The sequence below is a fragment of the Mustela putorius genome, unplaced genomic scaffold (genome assembly GCF_011764305.1).
Source record: "Mustela putorius furo isolate JIRA1106 unplaced genomic scaffold, ASM1176430v1.1 tig00000680_pilon_pilon_pilon, whole genome shotgun sequence".
Taxonomy (NCBI): domain Eukaryota; kingdom Metazoa; phylum Chordata; class Mammalia; order Carnivora; family Mustelidae; genus Mustela; species Mustela putorius.
The window spans coordinates 2,893,636-2,915,852 of record NW_025421442.1 but is presented as its reverse complement, the minus strand read 5'-3'; the positions used below and the strand labels follow the sequence as shown (position 1 = coordinate 2,915,852).

The following is a 22,217-nucleotide window of genomic DNA, read 5'->3' as shown; positions in this document are numbered from 1 at the left end:
AATAATCCTGCAGTGAACGCGGCCGCACACCTCTCTTTGAGACACTGCTTCGTTTCCTCCCGGTGTATTCCCCGGAACAGAATTGCTGGGTCATAGGGTGGTTATACTTTCAGTGTTTTTGAGGAACCTCCATCCTGTTCTCCACAGCGTCCGCGCCAGCTTGCATCCCCTCCAGCCGTGCACGAGGGTTTCCCCACATCCTTGCCGACACTTATTTCTTGTCTTTTCGTTAATGGCCACGCTGACAGGTGTGAGGTGGGATCTCACTGGGGTTTGATCTGCATTTCCCTGATGATGAGTGATGTGGAGCATCTTTTCATGCACCTGCTGACCCTCTATATGTCTTACTGGGAAGAATCTTTACTCAGGCCCTCTGCTCGTTTTTTAATTGGATTTTTTTCTACTGGGTTGTATGAGTTCTTCATGTATTTTGTATATAAACTCCTTAGATGACTTGCAAATATTTTCTCCCATTCCACAGGTTAATGTGTCATTTTACCGATGGTTTCCGTTGCTGTGCAGGAGCTCTGTAGTTTGCTATAGTCCCACTTTTTATTCATTCATTCACTCATTCATTCATTCATTATTTTCCATTATTTGTAGAGAAGGAGGAGGAGGGGCAGAGGGAGAGGGAAAAAGAGAATCTGAAGCAGATGCCACACCCAAGCACGGAGCCTGGCGAGGGGCTTGATCTCACGACCCTGAGCTATAAATTAAGAGTTGGACCACTTAACCCACTAGGCACGCCACTATAGTCCCATTTAAAAAAAATTTTTGCTTTGCTTTTGGTGTCATGAAGGGAAAAAAAATCTTAATTAAGAATGAAACAGGGTGGGGTTATGGACATTGGGGAGGGTGTGTGCTTTGGTGAGTGCTGTGAAGTGTGTAAACCTGGCGATTCACAGACGTGTACCCCTGGGGATAAAAATATATGTTTATAAAAAATAAGAAATTTTAAAAAAAAGAAATTAAGAATGAAACAGATTCGGTTCAAAAAGTGAATTGCTGTTAGCATCTGTCTTCTCTCTCTATGTCAATAGCAAAAATATATTGGTCATTAAACACATTAATGTGCTGAATAAATCCTATAAAACAACATAATTTAATCCATGCCTCTAATGTCTTTTTTAATGGTCATCATTTATACCCCTTTGCACATGAGGAATAACTTTAATCCTGAATTCTTGAAATATTCAAGTCACTTACTCAATGAAACAATATTTTATGAGAAGCTCTACCTTTCTTATTTTTTTCCTAATGCTTAGCTGAAATGGTGCCAGTAAACAATGTATTTTCTCTAAATGTGCATGCCCCATTGAAAACTTACGGGAGAACTTTTTAGAACCTGGCACCCGTTAGCCCAGACAGCATGGATCCAAACTTGTTGTGTCCCATGTCCCAGGACCCCCATCCCCTCTCTTGCTGCCACGCGGCCTCGGCAGTCTGATGCTGGCACCTGGGCTGGGCTTGCCTCTAGGGGAAATTCCTACAGCGACCTTGTCAAACAAAAAAATAATAGTGAGTCAAAGGCTCTACCTATGAAGCTAGAGGAATCATGGAGGAGTGGGAGCAGAACCCTGGGGCCGGGGGTGCTCCAGGTTCACCCTGAGGCTCTGGCATTGTTCTGAGGACAAGGTCGCCTTCATTTCTCCAAAGCAGGTGACCTTCTGCCTGCCTCCAGGAGCCAAGTGGTGAGTGGATGGATCTGGAAGGGCCTGGGCACACACAGAGCTCAGGACCATCCTGTAAAGTCATCGTTTCTCAGCCCAGGCGGCTCCTGCCATGCTGGAGGCTTGGAGCTACTGATTTTTCTGGAGAAGCCAGAATCTAGACGTTTTTAATGTCAACATTCTCAAATTTTACATGTTAAAACTATTTATATCTTCTTTGAAATCACAATGTGCCCCCCCCCCCACTCCCCAAAAAGGTATGAGGCTGTGTCTGGGCCCAGGCTTCAGTGTTCACGCTCCTTGCAGTCACCGCCGGCGCTGTGGCTGATGCGACACCGAAGGGAGGTGGCCCCGCCTGGGAGGCACCGCACGCCCCTGCACATCGGCAGGACTCGCGCAGGCATGCAGCCCTGACGCACTGGGAACCCGTGACACGGAGAGGACTCGAGCCATGCTGCCAGCCAGACTCCTCACAGGATAGCTTGCTGTATGTGATTTCAGGCAAACACACGTGACTCATGCAGTGGAGCGATTCATCCGACACCCGCGCCGTTAAAGAGCGAAGGGCAGAAGGTCCTGCGGTGGCCCCCGGAGACTCTGCAGCCAGGACGGGCAGCTCCAGCCAGGGCACCGCACGCTTGCTTGCTGGGTCCCCTGCATCTACCACCGGCTTCTTGTGCTCCCACAGGCACGGAAGGCTCCTGTCGTGGGTTCCCATGGGGACAGAAGGAAGCCAGCAAGCATGCGGACGGCGTTCTGGTGATACGTGCACAGAGAGGGAAGCATCCCTGCCATCCTTCCCCACGTGCCGTGCTGATGAGGACCTTCACAAACGGGGAGCCTCAGAAACGGGGGCCCCGCTTCCCAAACAGGATCCAGGGAGCGGAGAGGGCCTGCCCAGCAGCCACACTTCCCCAAACGGGGCCTGCTGGCTGCCAAGGTGCAGGTAGGTAGAAACCAAGGTCAGAAGGTAGAAACCAGACTAACGGAGGAAACTGAGGCTCAGCTCCTTGCACCCAGCAAACTTTACACTTCCTCAGCATTTCTATGAACTGGAAACCTCCTAATTTTTCTAAGGATAACCATGACGACGATGGCACGGACAGCTGGGGTGGGCCATGGCTGTCCGTGTCCTTTATCCCCCACAGAAACGCTTACTCATCAAGCGCACAACGTGATCTTACTTTCTGTCTGGAGCCGCTGCCGCACGTCACCCCCACAGAAGCTCTGATTGCATCGTCTGCACAGTGCAGACTCGGTGGAAGGTTTCCCCGGGTGAGAGTCATCGCTGGCCTGGCAGGAAATGAGCACATTCATACTTAATTGCCACATAAGTGCCTTCAGCTCTTTTACTCCTGAACTACAGAGCAAAAATCTTTGGATAGGACTAACCCTTTTCACGCCGTCTCGCTGTGAAGACTTGTGTTACATGCCTCAGGGAGCCTCCCTTTATAAAGGGCACCTGCCACAGGCTAACGTATGGGCCTGGCTCTGGGGACTTACCCCATCAGCTGGGGCATCCCCTGGAAGGGCCACAAGGAGGCTGAAAACTCACCTTCACGTCACCAAGCAAACTGGTAGCCGCAGGATCCCTGAGTCCTGTTAGGGAAATCCATTTTAAAAGTCCAGTGAGTTTAAATAGCCAAGACATTAAAAATAATTAAAAATTCCTATTTTCTTCATCTCTTTACAATATTTCAGGGGCTACAACTACTGATTTCCTGCTCAAGCCTGGGATTACACTGCTGTGCACCATAGGCTGACATGCGCATTACGCAAATGGCATTTCTATTGCTGGAGCAGGTGTCAAAAGCCAGGCACATGGATTGTACCAGAGTGTTTCAATAGATACTTTTAAACAGGGCTGCAACAGAACTCAAACTGTTTTCAAAGCCAAGAGCAAATCAACGTATAATATGATCCAGATAGCTCTCAGATACAGGCTTTCAAAGACTGGGGGCCTCATACCACAGCAGTGAAAGAAGATAAATTATACTTTTTATCGGAAAACTTGAGTGTCAGTTAATAGAATCAAAGAAAGATCAACAGATGTAATGAGTGCGGACGATTTCAGTACTGGTTCCAAAGATAATGGCCTGCTTTCTTCTGATTCTGTGGCTCTTCAAAATAGATCCTCTGGGAAGAAAGTTTCTCATTACAGTATTTTCTTACTTAATTTGGCTTTTTCTTTTTTAAGATTTTATTTATTTATTTGACAGAGATCGCAAGTAGGCAGAGAGAGTGAGAGGAGGAAACAGGCTCCCCGCTGAGCAGAGAGTCTGATGTGGGACTCGATCCCAGGACCCTGGGATCATGACCTGAGCCGAAGGCAGAGGCCTTTACCCACTGAGCCACCCAGCTGCCCCTTTGGCTTGTTTTTGATGAAAAAAAAAAAAAAAAAGAATCATTTTTTCTCTAGATTTTAATTTGAACACATTGGTGGGTTTTCTTACTGAAATCATTGAAACCAGTCTTTAACCTCTCCAAAGACTGGAAAGCTTCTGTATCACCTTTCCATCGACAGACTCCAAAACATGTGAATTTGGATTTGGTTTTTCCAATGTCAGAACAGTGACTTCTTGGTTTTGTTTCGTTTTTTAAGCTAGGAATATTATGAAAAATTATACTCTCTTGGAGGCGTAGGGATTTCTAGAAGCTACCTTGTTATCCCGCCTGTTTCTAGAGGATGCAAGGGTAGGCATGCCCGGGCTCTGGCCACCACTCGCCTGCCTGGAAGAGCAGGTGCTCGTCTGTCACCCAGCATCTGGCCCCCCTCCGTCCTCAGCTGCTGTGTAATGCAGATTGTCACCTAAGCAGTGCTCAGCAGTCACCTGCATTGTCATTTACAGACCGCTGGGAAGGTACTTCAGGAAAATATAACTGATTTCCCCCCAAAAAGTTCACATTAAATAACACTAGTTTTTAAAGTATATAGACTCCCGTTACTGTGAATAATGGCATTTTCCTAGCTTTTATTCCATAACGAAGAGGAAAGCTGGTTCTCTCGGGCTGCGGAATGCTGTGGCGACGGTTTAAGGAACGTCTGAGAAACTGGTTGGCACTGTTGTGTGAATGAGCTTACCTTGGTGTCTATTTGTCTGATGGGGACACAGACTCAAAGCTCAGAGGCTTGGAACTGGGGGGCACTAAGGTGACTGTACACTGGGGCATATGCAGGACCAGTAAAGTGTGGGGTATAATTTCCCAGTAAAAACCTTATTCTTACACGACCAAGAAAGAAATTGGTGTTTTGACCTTACAAAACTGCACGGATTTTTAATTCGTACATTTCTTTGTGAATTTTAACTTGAACTCTGGGGGACCATAAGGTTTTATGGGTGCCGCGGTGACAAATGTGCTGAGGTGGCAGGAGGTTTGGCCCTGGTTCTCTTCCCATCCATAGGCCAAGAGCTTGGAACAGTGGCACATGCTCACTTCACTGTTTTTCCCAGTTTACAAGAAATGCTTCCTTTGGTTAAGAATATAGAAAAAAATGAGAATTTAACTTTTTTTCTGAAGATTTTATTTATTTACTTGACAGAGATCACAAGTAGGGAGAGAGGCAGGCAGAGAGAGAGGGGGATGCAGGCTCCCCGCTGAGCAGAGAGCCCGACGAGGGGCTCGATCCCAGGATCCCGAGACAATGGCCTGAGCTGAAGGCAGAGGCTTAACCCACTGAAGCCACTCAGGCACCCCGAGAATTTGACTTTTTATTTATTATTATTATTATTTGCTTCAGACCAGTGGAAACATCACTGAAAATGTCTTCCATCTGTGGACTCAAAGGTTTTTATTGATTTCTAGTTTTTTCCCTCCAGAGGCGCCTGAGGAACACCACATGGGTTGGGTCACTTCACAGGTAACATCCTGTGCCTGCTAAGTAATCTACCCACACTGCAGAGTGGAATTTAGTTTGTCGTGGTAGAATCGGGTCACAAGACCGTGGATAGAAAAGATACAAACTGAATGAGGAAACTTAACTGTTTCATCTCGTATAATTGCTGATTTTAAAAATTATGATCAGTGGGGCGCCTGGGTGGCTCAGTGGGTTAAAGCCTCTGCCTTCAGCTCAGGTCATGATCCCAGAGTCCTGGGATAGAGCGGGATCTCTGCTCAGCAGGGAGCCTGCTTCCCCCCCTCTCTCTGCCTGCCTCTCTGCCTGCTTGTGATCTCTGTCAAATAAATAAATAAATAAAATTTTTAAATGTTTAGTAATTTATCAACAAATACGACAGATGCCCTCAAGTTTTATCTATCTTAAATACTATTTTTATTAAAATGAATCCCTTAGAAATCTCCTGGTCACAAGTGACAGAAGCCTCAATCCACTGAGCAGGGACCCATTCAGGGGAGGTGGCCTCCCTGAGCACGGGCTCCCCAGCCTCCTGGCCGCCTCCCTGGGAGCTGGCCTTTGCTTTCTCTGCTGGAATGCAGCTCTGCTGGGCTCCCAGGGAGACAAGGACATCTTCTCAGGGCTCCTGCTGGAGGGGGCAAGAGAGCCCTGCTGGTCCTGAGGCCCAGCACACGTCCCCAAGACGACCCCACTGGTGATCACCTGGCGAAGCGCTCTGGGGGGCTAGTGTGGCCAGGGCCTGGGGCTTCCACAGGCCTGGGGCCCTGTCAGCAATTCCTCCCTACCCTTGTGGGTTACTTTGTCATGGCTGAGCTCTTGCTTCCATTTTCTTTTTCTTTTTATTATTTACAGAATCAAATTTATATATATATATATATATATTTTTTTTTTTTTTTTTTTTTTAAGAACACTTAATATGAGATGTACTCTCTTAACAGACGTTCAAGGGCAGGGCACAGCGCCGGTGGCCGTAGGCAATACGTGTCCAGCAGGAAGGAGAGAACGCAGTGGCTGGAGGCGGCAGCAGAGGGCGCTGTAATGAAGGCTGTGTGAACCCAGAACAGCTCTAAAAAATTGGTTAAAACAAAACCAAAAACAAACCGGAAAGGAGGAACGCTAGATTTTGGACACAACTGAGAGTCTGTAGGAACTGCTAGCTCTGTAAGAAGCAAGTGCTTCCTGGCTGTTGGACTGGCCCCCACCTCCTGTCTGCCTCCGAGCCTGGACCAGCAAGGAGTCCTGGTGGAAGGTGGCACCAGGCACCAGGCAGGCGGAGGGGCCCATTCCATACTCGCGGAGACGGGCGCGCTCACAGCATCACCGGCCTTCTGGCTTGGGTGTTCTGTCGGAGAGATCCAGTGTGTGTGAGGGTCACAGAGGTCTTCTGGGCGCTCTGCAAAGCCTTCGGGGCAGTGGCATGGACCGTGGGTGCAGACAGTGGCCAGGGCAGGCATTCTGACAGCTTCATGCCTCGGAGTTCTTCATGAGCAAGGTATTTACACCATGATTTGGTTTTTACCACTGGCCTCTCTTGCGGATAAAGGCTTGTATCTGGGACGAGACTCTTCTGTTTTGTAAAAGTACTGTTTTACAGTACTCGGGACGACTTTGTGTGTGTGTGTTAACAACGGAGAATGAAGGGGTGTGTGATTAGTCAGGGTCTTCAAGAGAAACAGGACTAACAGGATGTGTGTGTGTGTGTGTGTGTGTGTGTGTAGTCATTACAAGGACCCGGCTCATGGGTTATGAGGTCTGACCAGTCCAAACCCGCACTGGGGCTTGGCAGAATGGAGAGCCAGGAGAGCTGGTGGAGCCGGTGACATGAAGGCCATCTGCCGGAAAATTCCCTCTTACTCGGCAGAGACTGGTCTTTCTGTTCGGTTCAGGTCTTCAACGATTAGGTGAGGCCCACCCACATGGGGGAGTTTTGTCTGTTGATTTAAACGCTCATCTCACCCACCCTTCCTTCCTTCCTTCTTTTTGTCTCCACACAGCTCTTTAGTGCTTTTATATCATAGTCATTTCTCTACAAGTTGAACCCTAAATTTTATTCAGTTTAAACCCATGCATAACAGAAAATAGGTTAGTACCTAGATATTTGTTCTTAACAAATAATTTGAGGCAGTGAAGGCATATATTTAACTTGACTCCTTCGCCAATTAAGTGGTACTGGAAAAAAGTCAGTTTCTCTTACCACCAACATGGAGGCTGTTTTAATGTTTATAATTATAATGTTTATAATTATAAACCACTTGATTTTGGTTCATTTATTGATCAAAGTAAAACAAACATTTTTTAATATCTCTGATGTAGTTTTTAATCTACATAATTGCATGATACTTCTCAAATACTGAACTGTCTCAATTCGTCTAATTGAGGTACATTTTGGAACTTTCCATATAAAGTGTCATACTTGAATTTCATTTAGGATTATGAATATAGTGTTTACATAATCTAGAGGATAAGGACTGGGTTATAAGTCCATGCTCATAGAAGTCCAAATATCCAAAGTCATTTTTAGAAAATATTCTGCATGGAAACAAAATAATAAAACCCCAAACAAAATACACGTGTGCGCACACACACACATCTGCTGCCCCTCTTCTCTGTCCTTGGGAGCTGGCTGAGGCAGGACAGGAGGTGCACATTCAGAAGCCTCCAGCATCTAGACAGACAACCCAACTCCACCAAGCATTAGCAGGCAGGGATGGGGACTGTGGGGAGCTGCAAGGCACACGCTGCTCCCAAAAATCCTTACCAGTTGTATCACACCTTCTGCAGTGGGAAAAGACCCCGGCATGAACAGTACAGGACACACAACGGGCATAAAACTGAATGACTTCAGGAGTTGGGAGGGAATTATGACAAGTGGAAAAGATTTTAAAGGCAAACGCTATCACTATTACACCAAACGGCAAGGCCACTTTACTTTAAGAGGCATATGATGGTCTCAGAAGATTTAGACAATACATAGTCTTGTCAACAAGGAGTAGCAGATGAATTAAAAATATATCTGCCTTAAGTTCTTTGCTACAAGGAAAAGCTAGGGTGCATCTATTATCTTCAGCAATGCTGGGAGAAACCAAGCTCTGCAAATCCATGTCTCTAGCTTTTTACTCTAATCAAAGGTCAGCATCTTCTTCCATCTCCCTGACCCTCTCCCCCAGAGCACCTGCCAGCAGATTTAGTGTCTGTCATTCTGGTTTCCATTTAATTTATTTCCAGAAAAGTCCAGACACGATTGTATCTGCAAAATGGGGAGGAGAGGAGAAAGCATCATATGTCTTATATTATTCACAGAAACTAGACAGGTTTTATTTCAGGCCATAAGTCATTTGAGACTCTGAGACTCTGAGTCAAAGAGAACTCTGACCTTAATCCATTTGGTCTGGTTTTAAGAGGAGGAGCATCTTGTGCTTACTTTGAAGGTGTTTTTAACTTCAGCCTTGGTCAAATGTGTCATTTTGATTCGGAGAAAAACTCATTTTAGAAGGCAGAATATCTTTTTATCTGGAGCAGAGAATATGACATCGCTGGTGGTGGCTCCCCATTTGAGCACTTACCACCTCCATTACTAAAGCTAGTGACTTACCACACTTCTGCATCTTCACCTATCAAATAAATCAGTGTCTCAGCATCCTGTTTTGGTTTCCTCAGCCTGCTTACATTTCCACAAGTAGTCTTTTCATTACTCTACTGATTTTCAACCTTCTCTGGCCATTGGAATTGACTGTAAAGCCTGGTCCCATCCTCAAGCAGGGGGAGAATGAAAGCTCCCACGTGACTCTAATGGACAGCCATGGTCGAGAGCTGCTGTCTTCAACCTCCGGAACGAAACCATCCGATGTAAATTCTATTTTCTGCTGGGATCCTGGATACAGATATTAATTCCTTACATTAATTCCCACTGAACAGTCACTAAGTGCGTACCATTAACAGACTCTGTGGCAGGCTGTAGGGATATATAAATTCAAAGAAATTCCCTGCTTTGAAGAATTTTAATTCATGTGTAGAAGACACATTTAGAACTTAGACTCAAACAGCATAAACCTTGCCAAAAAAGATTCACTTGGTTAGCTATAACCCTATCTGTTGTTATAGGCTGCTCTGAAAATATATTGTTGACAATAAGACAAGAAAAGGCAATAAAAGGCACACAGATCGAGAAGGAAGGAATAAAAATGTCTCTGTTCATAGATGACATGGTTGTCTATGTAAAAGGTCCAAAGAATTGACAAAAACTACAAACTTCTGGAACAGAGGGGTGATTAAACAAGGCTGCACAGTTGTAGGATACAAGGATGATACATGTAAGAGTCGATGGGTTTCCTATCTAACAACAGTGAACAATCGAAACTTGAACTTTTTAACCATTTTTTAATAAGGAAAGAAAATGGCGATTATGTGAGTGACGGATAGATTATTTAGCTCGACTGTGGTGATTATTTCATAATATGAACATGTCAAACATCAGGTTGTATATCTTAAATGTATACAATTTTTATCTATTATTAACCTCAATAAAGCTGGAGGGGGTATCACATCGCCATTAACATTAGCATCAAAAAAGAGAGAGATTTAGATTTAAGTGTAACAAAGTTTGCACAAGGCCTATGTGAGGGAACTGCGGATCTCTGGTGGAAACGTCCAAGGAGATCCGGGCGCGCCTGCGGGGCTCAGACAGCGCGCGGCGGCCTTCCGCTCGGGTCACGGTCCCGGGCTCCTGGGACCCAGCCCTGTATCAGGCTCCCTGCTTGGCAGGAAGCCTGCTTCTCCCTCTCTCGCTCCCCCTGCTTGTGTTCCCTCCCTCGCTGGGTCTCTCTCTGTCAAATGAAGAGACTGTGGACTCTGAGGAACAAACTGAGGGTTTTGGAGGGAAGGAGGGCGGGAGGTTGGGGGAGCCTGGTGCTGGGTATTAAAGAGGGCACGGATTGCATGGAGCACTGGGTGTGGGGCATAACCAATGAATTTTTTTTTTAAAGATTGTATTTATTTATTTGACAGACAGAGATCACAAGGAGGCAGAGAGGCAGGCAGAGAGAGAGAGGGGGAAGCAGGCTCCCTGCTGAGCAGAGAGCCCGATGCGGGGCTCGATCCCAGGACCCTGGGATCATGACCCAAGCTGAAGGCAGAGGTTTTAACCCACTGAGCCACCCATGCGCCCCATAAACAATGAATCTTGGAACACTGAAAAAACAAAACAAAACAAAACAAAAAAATAAATAAAACCTTAAAAAAATAAAAAACAAAAACAAAAGAAAAGGACATCTAAATATATGGAAAGAGAATCCATATTCATGGATAGGAAAATTCAGTATTGATGTCAGTTTCTCCCAACTTAAATCTACAGATTCAAGGCATTCTCAATAAAAATTCCAGCAAGTTACTTTATAGTCGCCTATAAACTGATTGTAGAGTTTATATAGAGAGGCAAAAAGACCCAAAATAGCCAAAACAATATTAAAGAAGAAAAACAAAGTTAGAGGGCTGACTTCACTCCAACTTCAAGTCTTACTGTAAAGCAGTGGTAATCAAGACAGTGTGGTGTTTGTGACAGGACAGGCACATGGATCAATGGAACAGAACAGAGAGCCTAGAAGCAGACCCACACAGACATAATCCGCTGACCCCGGACAGGGCGATTCAGTAGAGAAAAGGGATGAACAGTCGTTTCAACAGATGGCACCGGGACAGGCGGCATCCGCGCGCGGCGCAGTAAATCTAGACACAAGTCTTACCCTCCTCACAAAAACTGACTCAAAATGGCTTGTAAATCTAAATGTAAAACACAGAACTCTAACACTTGGAACACAAACCGTGGGAGAAAATCTAGGGGACCATGAATTTGGTGATAAGCTTTAAGATATCAAAAGCATGATTCATGAAGGAAAAAACTGGTAAGAGGGACTCCATCAAGAAAAAGAGAGGGCCCCCGGGCGGCTAAGTTGGTTAAGCATCTGCCTTTTTCTTGGGTCATGATCCCAAGCGCCTGAGACTGAGCCCCACGTTGGGCTCTCAGCTCAGCAGGGAGCCTGCTTCTCCCTCTCCCTCTGCTCATCTCCCCTTAGTGCTCTCTCTGTCTCTGTCAAAGAGATAAATAAATAAAATCTTTTTTAAAAAAAGCAAAACCTTCTGATCTGTGAAAGACCCTGTTAAGAGGACACAGAGGAACCTCACCCGCACACCACTAAGTGAAAGAAGCCACTCTTAAAAAGCAACCAACGGCAGGACCCCAGGTGTCCGACAGTCTGGAAGAGCCAAAGCTATGGCAACAGCGAAAGGATCAGTGGTTGCTGGGGGTGCGGGGTGGTGAGGAGTACGGAGAACACAGAGGATTTTTAGAGCAGTGACACGATTCTGTCCTACATAATGGTGACATCATGCATTTCACAAAACCCAAGGAACCGCACCATACAAAGAGTAAACGCTAAGGTGAACATAGGCTTCTGCTAATGACGACAATCAGCATCAGCTCAGCGACTGAAACAAACCTACCACACTAGTGCAAGACACTAACTGCAGGGAGCTGAGGGCAGGGGTAAAGGGATACATAAGAACTCTCTGTACTCTGTCAATTTTTTCAGTAGACCTAAAACTGCCCTAAGGAATAATATTAATTTAAAAGTGTGTGTGTGTGTGTGTGTGCACGCGTGCACACGCTACAGAAATATCCAGGCTCCACTTAATGAAATTAATTCTCATGAGCATCTAAAATTTTGAAAAAAAATATTAATAACATCGGATCGATTAGAAATAGTAAGATATCCAAATGAAGGCAGGGAGGGGTAGGCATTAGTGGTCATTGTGTCTCTGGAGGAGGAAGCCACTGCATGCTACAGTGGACCCAACACTCAGAGGCAAAGTCTTACTATGTTGAGACATAACTTAGCTCTCCCACTGATGACACATGACCAGGCCTAAGGCATCGGTGGAAATGTTGCCCTGAATTTCACTGGACAGGCTGTCTTACAGGCCTGAAGCTGCATAAAAAGAAGGTAAAATCATTTGGGGGGAACCTCATGAAAGTCCCTCCAAACTTTAGCTTCTTTAACTGCAAACAAGGATAAGAGAATTGAATCTTTCCTATTTTGAGCACAGTAGGAAAGGAATGGAATTTTATATTTCTCAGCTGATCCCTTAAAGGCAGCAGCAGAAAACTCCTTCCGAAAGAGGTTAAATAGGAGGTGCCTTAGCTGTGTGGCCCTGCACGAACCACCAGTCACAAGTCAGGACAGTTCTGCCCTGCTGCTGTAGCAGAAAGCAGCCACACCTCCGGCCACACGTCAAGGACAGAGCATGAGCTAGATAGCCGCTGGTCAGCGGGAAAGAGACAATGGTCTGGAATTACCCTGAAACAGAGAGGTCCCAGACATTTCGTGTCTGTGGTCTGACACGTAAATCAGCTCAAACCCTTTCTTTAGATATAAATGGAAGTCTATCAGTTGTGATTTGTTACAAGATCACAGGAAGGTGGTGCCTTAGAACATTTTTATTGAATCCGTGCAGCTAAAATGAAGCAGAAACCCACAGTTACTTGGGTGACAACGATGTGAACACCTCCCCTCCCTCAGCGACCCAGAGGGACAGTCTCCTGTGTGGCACAGACGTGCTGGTAATTGCTGAACTCCCTCCCACACGCCTTTTGCCTTTGACTTAGTGTTTTTAACCTCAAAGTCTCCCTCTGACGGGAAAAAATGCATCAGGAGATTAAAACTCAAGAGATAAATGCCTGGGATTTGAGACCTGCTCTCAGAAGAGAAACGGGCTCATTCCAACTTGCCCAGGAAGCGCTGGGCAAGGACACCCATTTCAGCATCTCTCTCCACACCTGCTCTGTGCCCTGTGTGTGAGGAGAGCTGTGCCTAACAAGACGGAGCTCTTCGGCCGCCCCCGCCTCCTCCCAAGAGGAGCAAGCCTAGAAAATACACGGGGGAAAACCCTGGCTGCGTGCCGGGACAGAGAAACTAACACAGAGGGGAAGAAACTCCGAAAAGAGGCTGCGATACATAGACACCCACCACACGATCTTGGAGCCAAATCTGGAAATACAGCGATGTGGCAAGAACATTATGGCGACATTAACACATAATGAGAAAATTATGGAAAAGATACTCCTCTCCTTGGAATACGCGGCCAAGAAAAACCAAGGTAAAACTGAGGATTGTATATGCATCTGGGAGGACAAGTGAGTCCCAACAGGTGGTTGTTGGTCCTGTAGTTAATTGCTGTCCATGAAGATGAGTGTTTTGTCCTTTAAAATGTTAAGTTCTGCCTTGTAACCACCATATGGTCCCCTGTCATTTGCATAGTTATCTGTCAGTTAAGCGCTGACTTATGTATTACACTCCAAAAAATATTTGCAGAATGAAGAAAGAACTGGCACTACTAAAAATAGTCATTAGAATCTTATTTCCGAAAGTGACTGCTGAGTGTCCTGGAGCACCACCTTATGTTCCTGAAATCCCCAAACTCACAAAATACAGATTTGCCACAGAGCAGACCCACTCTTATTTTTCAGCCTCACGTCCGGAGGACGCTCCGTGCTTATTCAAACACACCTCCTTTTACTGCTTTGCCTTACTGTGCTTTACAGAGCGTGTGCTTTTTACTAATGGAGCCTTTGTGGCAAGCCTGCGTCGAGCAAGTCTGCTGGCACCACTTTTTCCAACAGCATCTGCTCACTTCATGTCCCTGTGTCACATTTTGGTAATTCTCACAACATTCCCAAGTTTTTATTATTGTTATATTTGTTACGATGACCTGTGACCAGTGATCTTTGATGTCATCACTGGAATTGTTTTGGAGGCATCACAAAGTAGGCACACATAAGAGAGCAAACCTACTCAGTAAATGTTGTGTGTGATCCGACTGCAGATGTGGGGGAGACAGCAGAAGCGGGATCAGAAGTGCGGCCTGAAGACGGGACTGAACTGCTAGAATCCCGTGATCAACCTTGAACAGACGAGGACTTGCTTCTTACGGATGAGCAAAGAAAGTGGTTTCTTGAGATGGAATCTACACCCGGTGAAGATGCCGTGAAGACTGCTGAACTGACAGCAGAGTAAGGAAAGGGTTAAGGTATGGTGGGGGCGGTGTCCCTGGCTGGGCTCTGAAACTATTCCTGGCAGGCAAAAGCCTAAGTCAAAGTGAGCAAAAGATAAGGGAAGCAGCCAGGCCACCCTGCCCTGGGTGTTAGGGAGTGTTTTTCTTTGGTGGCTACATAGTAATGACAGAAAATGACAAAGAAGCAAGCCATTCTCAAAGAATGACAAAGAAGTGAGCCAGTACTCAAAGAAGTGAGCCCCTGAGGGGGTTATCAACAGTCCTCGCTCAGACCAAGATGGCACAAGAATCTCAAGACTGCAAGCTTCCTGGTCAAGTTGTCCGTCAAAGACTGGCCCTGAAACCCCTCAGGGGCACCCATTCCGGACCCCTCTCACTCTAGAGAGCTTTCTCTTTCCTTTCTGCTCCTAGTCGCTTAATAAACTTGCACTTCACTCCGCCCCGTGTCCACGAGATTCATTCTCTGACCATGTGAGTCAAGAACCTTCAACTCTGCAACAAAGGATTCAGAATATCACGCGAAAGTAGCCATAAGGCAGCAGCAGAACTGGAGAGGATGGACTGCAGTTTTGAAAGAATTTCTGCTGTGGAAGAAGTGCTACAGCATCACGGGCTACGGAGAAACTGCTCCTGGAAGAAGAGTCAGTCCATGCGGCAAACTCCAGGGTTGTCTTACTTTCAGAAACGGCCACAGCTGCTGCCACCCCGATGGTGGTGCAGCCTTAAAGAGCAGACGAGACCCTCCACCAGCAAAAAGATTATGGCTCCTGAAAGCTCAGATGATGGTAAGCATTTTTCAAAAACAGTATTTTCTAATTGCAGTATGAACATTGTTTTCAGACACACCAGCTGCACACTCCGCAGGCCACAGTACCCTGTGAACATCACTTTCATGTGCACTGGGAACCCAAAGTGCTTCTTCGACTCACTTCACTGCAATATTCGCTTTATTGCTGTGATCTGGAACCAAACCCACAGTATCTCCAAGGTATGCCTGTAATTTTTCCTAATTTTGTACACACTGCAAAAAAGCTTAGCGTAATTATCAGCACTTGTGTGATCTCCTTGCCGTCAGGAGCCCTGCGCACTGGTTCCTACCGGCGGATGCTTGCTCGCTGCCTAGCTCCTCACCACGGCCCCGGGAGGAGCGTGAGGCCCGGCTCCAGAGGAACCGTGGCTGCGTGCTCGTCATTCTGTTGTCACAGCTCTACACACAGACTTGTTTGTGTTTTATTTTCTTCCTTGGAAAGATAGTTTGTGAGAAGAGAATCAGGGTCTTCCTTGATAAGACCCACAGCAAGGTGACCCAAAGCTATGCCTATCCCCATGGGTCACCACGTTGCGATTTTTAAAGTGATCAAGTTACCTAAAGAGACAAACAAAACCTGACCCCATGTATACAGCAAGACACTCACAAACATCACCCAGGCAATTCCTTTGCTTCTATGTTGAGGGGAGGGGTGACCACAGCGCATTCTCCTCCTGGAGGTTCTCCCCTGGCATGGTTTTATACTACCCCTGAGGCAATGCTAGCCCAGTCTGCCCGCAGTCTCCTTCTGTGTCGCGTTTCTTTGCATAACGGAGCTTTCTCTATTTTCCCTTGAGGAAGCGTAAGGAAGAGGGGAGAACAGGAGCAGAGGGAAGAAATCACACGATGTCGCCTCTTTCTCACTCTGGGCAGGAGAGCGGGTCCTTCCCAGGACAGGGCTTGTTTTGAGTTGTGCGTGTGCGAGCCTCCTCCGCGGGCTAGAATGCGACCATGGCACTTCTGGAAAAGGGAGTAACCCCCTGACCGTATCATATAGAAAATAATTTTAAGAACTTGCAGGGAAGGTTCTACGTCACCTCCAATGGCAAGAGTGAGAAATGCAAGGACAGAAACGGGCATCGGGCACATAGCGAGGCTAAAGGGACCCTGGAAGCCATCATTTCTGAAAAGCGATGGTCAGAGAAAGAAACAGAAGCCAGGCCTGGCTTGGAGAAGTGTCTGCCCTCAGAGCACTCCCCTAAATAAGGGGAAAGCAGTGGGAACAAATCCTGAGCGCCCTCTTAAGTGCCGCCCCCATCATGTGCTGTGGAGAACGGGGGCGAGGGGGGGAAGAATGAAAGATGGGGGGGGAGAAGCCCCTCATTCCGGCTGCAGGGGGAGGGCAGGAAGGGGAACGTGGCGCCTCCGGGCTCAATGTGTGTGTTTCTTCAAGCTGGAAAGAAAGTAGAGAAAAGGCAAAAAGCCCGTGATTTCTCATGAATAAATAGACACTTAATGGAAAGGAGGAGGAAAAAACCCCCAAATTCTCCGCTCCCGGAAGAAGGCGAGAGGGGGGAAGAGACGCGCCCTGGGAGGGATGAGGGTCAGCCCCAGCCCTGGAGGGAGTGAGCCCCAGGAGCCAGGGCAGGTGGAAGTGAGGGCTCCCCACGCAGGTGGAGGGCGCCAGCCCTCCCAAGCCCGGCATTCAGTTTCAGCCCAGCCAGCTGCCCCAGGTTCCCAGGCCACAGCCCAGGAAGGCAAGACACAGAGGTGGCCATGCTCCCTGGTGGGAGAACACTGGGCCCCATTTCAGAGATTAGGGCTGCCGCAGGAAAGCAAGACTTCAAGATGGCAAAGTTGGGGCTTCTCAGACCTTTCTTTTTCTCTTAACCTTTAGAAAAATAGTGGGGAAATTAGGAACAGAAAGTGCAAATCCCATAAGACATATAACATAGAACTCTAACGCCAAACCTCGACAGAGGCAGGGGGAGCTCAGACACCATGAGAACACCCCCAGGCAGACCCCACACGTAGCTGGGAGAGCAGGAAAACGGGTCAGAACAAGCAGGCGCTCCCCACAGTTATGTCACCAGCAAGGCTTGTTAAGTTTCAGAGTATTTGATGAGAAAACCTTGGAGGAAACAGACTGATGCAAGTTCTTTGAAAATGCAAGTGCTGTGATGGCTACTGTGTGTGAGAGCAGACATGAAGAAAAACGGTTGCCATGGGAGCACAACCAGCAGAGAACAAGCCGCGGGGCCTGGGCTCACACGCAGATCAATGACAGTCTTCTCTTCAGTGTCTGCAGGAAGATCTCTCAGGTCAGTGCCTTTCAACCTGTTTTTTCTGGACCACCAGTAAGAAACACATTTCTATCACACGTACACAGGCAGATATGTTTGTATTCCTGGACAGACCTTCACTTAAAAATACATCCTCTTACTACACATGGTGCATTCTTTTTTTTTTTTTTTAAGATTTTATTTATTTATTTGACAGAGAGAGATCACAAGTAGGCAGAGAGGCAGGCAGAGAGAGAGAGAGGAGGAAGCAGACTCCCCGCTGAGCAGAAAGCCCAATGTGGGGCTCAATCCCAGAACCCCGAGACCACGACCCGAGCCGAAAGCAGAGGCCTTAACCCACTGAGCCACCCAGGCGCCCCACCCATGATGCATTCTAATGTCTTCCATAGAGTTCTGTTCTACTTATTTTTGAAATGCAGTCATGGTGGTAAGACGATCCCCAATAATCTCCACCCCTGGCATCCACACCTTTGTATAATCCCCTCCCCTGACAGAGGGCAGGACCTGCAATTCAACATCACTGACTACTAGAAACAAACCGAAAGCACAGTGAGATGCCACCTTACGCCCATTAAGAGGGCTACCATTAACAAACCACAAAGTACCCAGTACTGGTGAGGTATGGAGACATCAAGACCCTGTGCACTGTGAATGGGAACAGAAAGAGTGCAGCTGCTGTGGAAGCCAGTATGGTGGTTCCCCAAAACAGTAAACACGGCATCTCTCTATGATCCAACAATTCCATTTTTGGATATATACCCCACAAATTAGAAACAGATACTTGAAGGGGTATTGTATACCCAAGTGTTTAGCAGCAAAAAGGTGGAAGCAGCCGCAGGATCCGCCAGTGGAGGAATGGATAAACACGATGACTGACACACACAGGGCACTCTCACTCGGCCATGGAAAGGGATGGAATTCTGACACATACTACACAATGGATGAAACTTAGGAACATTCTGCTAAGTGAAATAAGACCAGTCACAAAAAGTTAAATACTAAATGACTTCACCTAGATGACGTACTCAGAACAGTCAGAAGTAGAAGGTCAAGTACTCTTCATAGAGCCAGAAAGTAGAAGAATGAATACTGGGAGCTTGGGGAAGGGTACAGAGTTACCGTTTAGTGGGGACAGAGTTTCAGCTTTGTAAGATGAAGAGTTCTGAAGACGGGTGACACGACACTGAATGTACTTACCACCACCGCAATGCCTGAGAAATGGTGGAGGTGGTTCATTTTTGGGTTTTCTGTTCTGTTGATCTGTAGGTCTATTTTTGTGCCAGGATCATACTGTTGTTTTTTTTTTTAATTTATTTATTTGACAGACAGAGATCACAAGTATGAATAGAGAGAAAGAGGAGGAAGCAGGCTCCCCACCAAGCAGAGAGCCCGATGTGGGGCTCGATCCCAGGACCCTGAGATCATGACCTGAGCCGAAGGCAGAGGCTTTAACCCACTGAGCCACCCAGGCGCCCCAGGATCATACTGTTTAGATCACTACAGCTTTATAGTCAATTATCTTTAACAAAATAGAAAAGAATATGCCATGGGAAAAAGACAGTCTCTTCAACAAATGGTGTTGGGAAAACTGGACAGCTATGTGCAGAAGAATGAAACCGGACCACTTTCTTACATCATATACCAAAAAAATTGAAAATGGATTAAAGACTTACATGTGACACAGGAAACCATCAAAGTCCTAGAGGAGAACACAGGCAAGTAACCTGTTTGTCACTGGCTGTACCAACTTCTTGCTAGACACGGCTCCTGAGGCAAAGGAAACAAAAGCAAAAATGAACTAGTGGGACTTCATCAAGATAAAAAGCTCTGCACTGTGGAGGAAACAATCAACAAAACTAAAAGGCAACCTACGGAATGGGAGAATCTATTTGTAAATGACGTATGTGATAAAGGGCTAGTATCCAAAGTCTATAAACAACTGATACAACTCAATACCCCAAAACAAATAATCCAGTTATAGAATGGGCAGAAAATATGAACAGACATTTCTCTAAAGAAGACATCCAGATGGCCAACAGACACATGAAAAGATGCTCAACGTCACTCCTCATCAGGGAAATGCAAACCAAAACTACAATGAGCTACTATCTCACACCTGTCAGAATGGCTAAAATTAGCAACATAAGAAACAACAGATAGATGTTGGTGAGGATGTGGAGGAAGGGGAACCCTCTTACACTGTTGGTGGGGATGCAAACTGGTGCAGCCACTGTGGGAAACAGTATGGCAGTTCCACAAAAAATTAAAAATAGAATTACCATATGATCCAGTAATTGCACCACTTGGTATTTAACAGAAGAATATAAAAATACTAATTCAAAGGGATATACGTACCCCAATGTTTACAGCATCATTTTAAAAAAATATTTTATTTATTTATTTGACAGACAGAGATCACAAGTAGGCAGAGAGGCAGGCAGAGAGAGAGAAGGGGAAGCAGGCACCCTGCTGAGCAGAGAGCCTGATGTGGGTCTTGATCCCAGGACCTGAGCTAAAGGCAGAGACTTAATCCTCTGAGCCACCTAGGCACCACTATTTGTAGCATCATTATCCACAATAGCCAAATTATGGAAAGAGCCCAGCTGTCCATTGACAGATGAATGGATAAAGAAGTTGTGGTTATATATGTATGTATACCACATCTTCTTTATCCATTCATATATATTATATATAATATATACACACATATATATTATATATATATATATTACACACACACACACACACACACACACACATATACATATACATACAAGGTAGTATTACTCAGCCATAAAAAAGAATGAGATTGGCGTGCCCGGGTGGCTCAGTGGGTTAAGCTGCTGCCTTCCGGCTCAGGTCATGATCCCAGGGTCCTGGGATCGAGGCCCACATCGGGCTCCTTGCTCAGCAGGGAGCTTGCTTCTCTCTCTGCCTCTGCCTGCTGCTCTGCCTGCTTGTGCGTGCTCTCTCTTTCTCTCTCTCTCTGACAAATAAATAAATAAAATCTTAAAAAAAAATTTAAAGTGGGGCTCCTGGGTGGCTCAGTCAGAAAAACGTCTGCCTCTGGCTTAGGTCATGCTCCGGCTGCCAGCTAGCAGGTAGTCTGTTTCTCCCTCTGAACCTCCCCCGCCACCCACGCCCCGCTCCATCAACTCAAGCTCTACTCTTTCTCAAATGAATACAATCTTTAAAAAAAAATTTTTTTTAAGTAAATACAGAAGTTTTGTGTTTTTTCTTATTTCTTGTTTCTTTCTTGTTAGTTCCCGAGAACACATCTTTTGCATCCTTCTGTGAACAGTTCTGCACTGAACACAAAGACTGCCTCAGGGTAAAGACAAAAGCTACACGTGACTTTATCTGATCTCAGGTCAGAACAATTAGAATTAATTATAAAAATTAGGGAAAAAACCTGTTACCTAAATCATTTTCTAAAATCTCTTAATACATTTGGGTCAAAGAAAAAATTTGATAGCTGAGAGCAATAGCATCAATACTAAAGCTAAAACATTGCTTAGAAAGATGCATAGTCAAGTATTATTTTTAATAAGCATAAAAAATAGTTTAAGCATTCAACTCTAGATATTAGAAAAAGAACAATATTTTCAAACTAAAGAAACTAGGGGGTGCCTGGCTGGCTTTGGTGGAATGTGTGACTCCATCTCAGGGCTGTGAATTCAAGCCCCACATTGGGTATAGAGATTACTGAAAAATAAAGACCTTTTTTTTAAAAAATATTTTATTTATTTATTTGTCAGAAAGAGAGAGAGAGCCCAAGCAGGGGGAGCAGCAGGCAGAGGGAGAAGCAGGCTCCCCACCGAGCAAGAAACCCGATGTGGGACTCCATCCCAGGGCCCTGGGATCATGACCTGAGTCAAAGGCAGATGCTTAACCGACTGAGCCACCCAGGTGCCCAAAATAAAGTCTTTTTAAAAAATCAAAACAAAAAAACTAGAGAAACTAGAAGGAATAAATCAACACATATAGAAAAGAGAAAAATGATAAAACTAATAAATCAGCTAAGTTATATAAAAGAATACTAAGTAAGTAAAATCGATTATTCCTAAAAATGAAAAGCCCCATCTTTCCCTTTTGCTGTAGGGAAAAAACCTCTGTTCTGGGTCCTGGGCATCTGTTGAGCATCTTTTCATGTGTCTGTTGGCCATCTGGATGTCTTCTTTAGAGAAATGTCTGTTCATATTTTCTGCCCAAGGACCTCCTGATTCTCACACAGAACACTTAACTTCTTTCACGGCCAGTGACCAGATGTGGTGGGTGTCCTGCAGCTCAACTCAGTTCTGTCACTGTCTACCTGGAGGCAGCATCAGATCCCGCAGGCTAAGGGCTCAGTCCCACCAGGCACCCCTCCCCCACTTCCAAGGTCAGAGCAGGTCCTAGGTGTCACCTGAGCATCAGACCAACAGGATATAATTCAGAGGTTCCAACGACCCTCTCCTTGAGTTCCATTCATTTGCTAAAAAGAGATCACAGAACTCAGGGAAACATCTCCATCCGCTGGGTTTTTAAAGGCTATGATAACGAATACACATGAACAGCCAGATGAAGAGAGCACAGGGCTC

At 45.9% G+C, this 22,217-nt stretch overlaps 1 long non-coding RNA gene across 1 annotated transcript in view; it reads right to left on the bottom strand.

The window, feature by feature from the left end:
- LOC106004327 overlaps positions 1-19,403 on the bottom strand; it is a 31,241-nt gene extending 11,838 nt beyond the window's left edge. Inside the window, exons 1-3 of the long non-coding RNA XR_001177312.2 lie at positions 19,311-19,403; positions 3,226-3,269; positions 2,855-2,963 (exon numbers count right to left, since the gene is read on the bottom strand). This is a non-coding gene — a long non-coding RNA (uncharacterized LOC106004327). The remainder of the gene's footprint in view (positions 1-2,854; positions 2,964-3,225; positions 3,270-19,310) is intronic.
- Between the last annotated feature and the right edge of the window lie 2,814 nt (positions 19,404-22,217).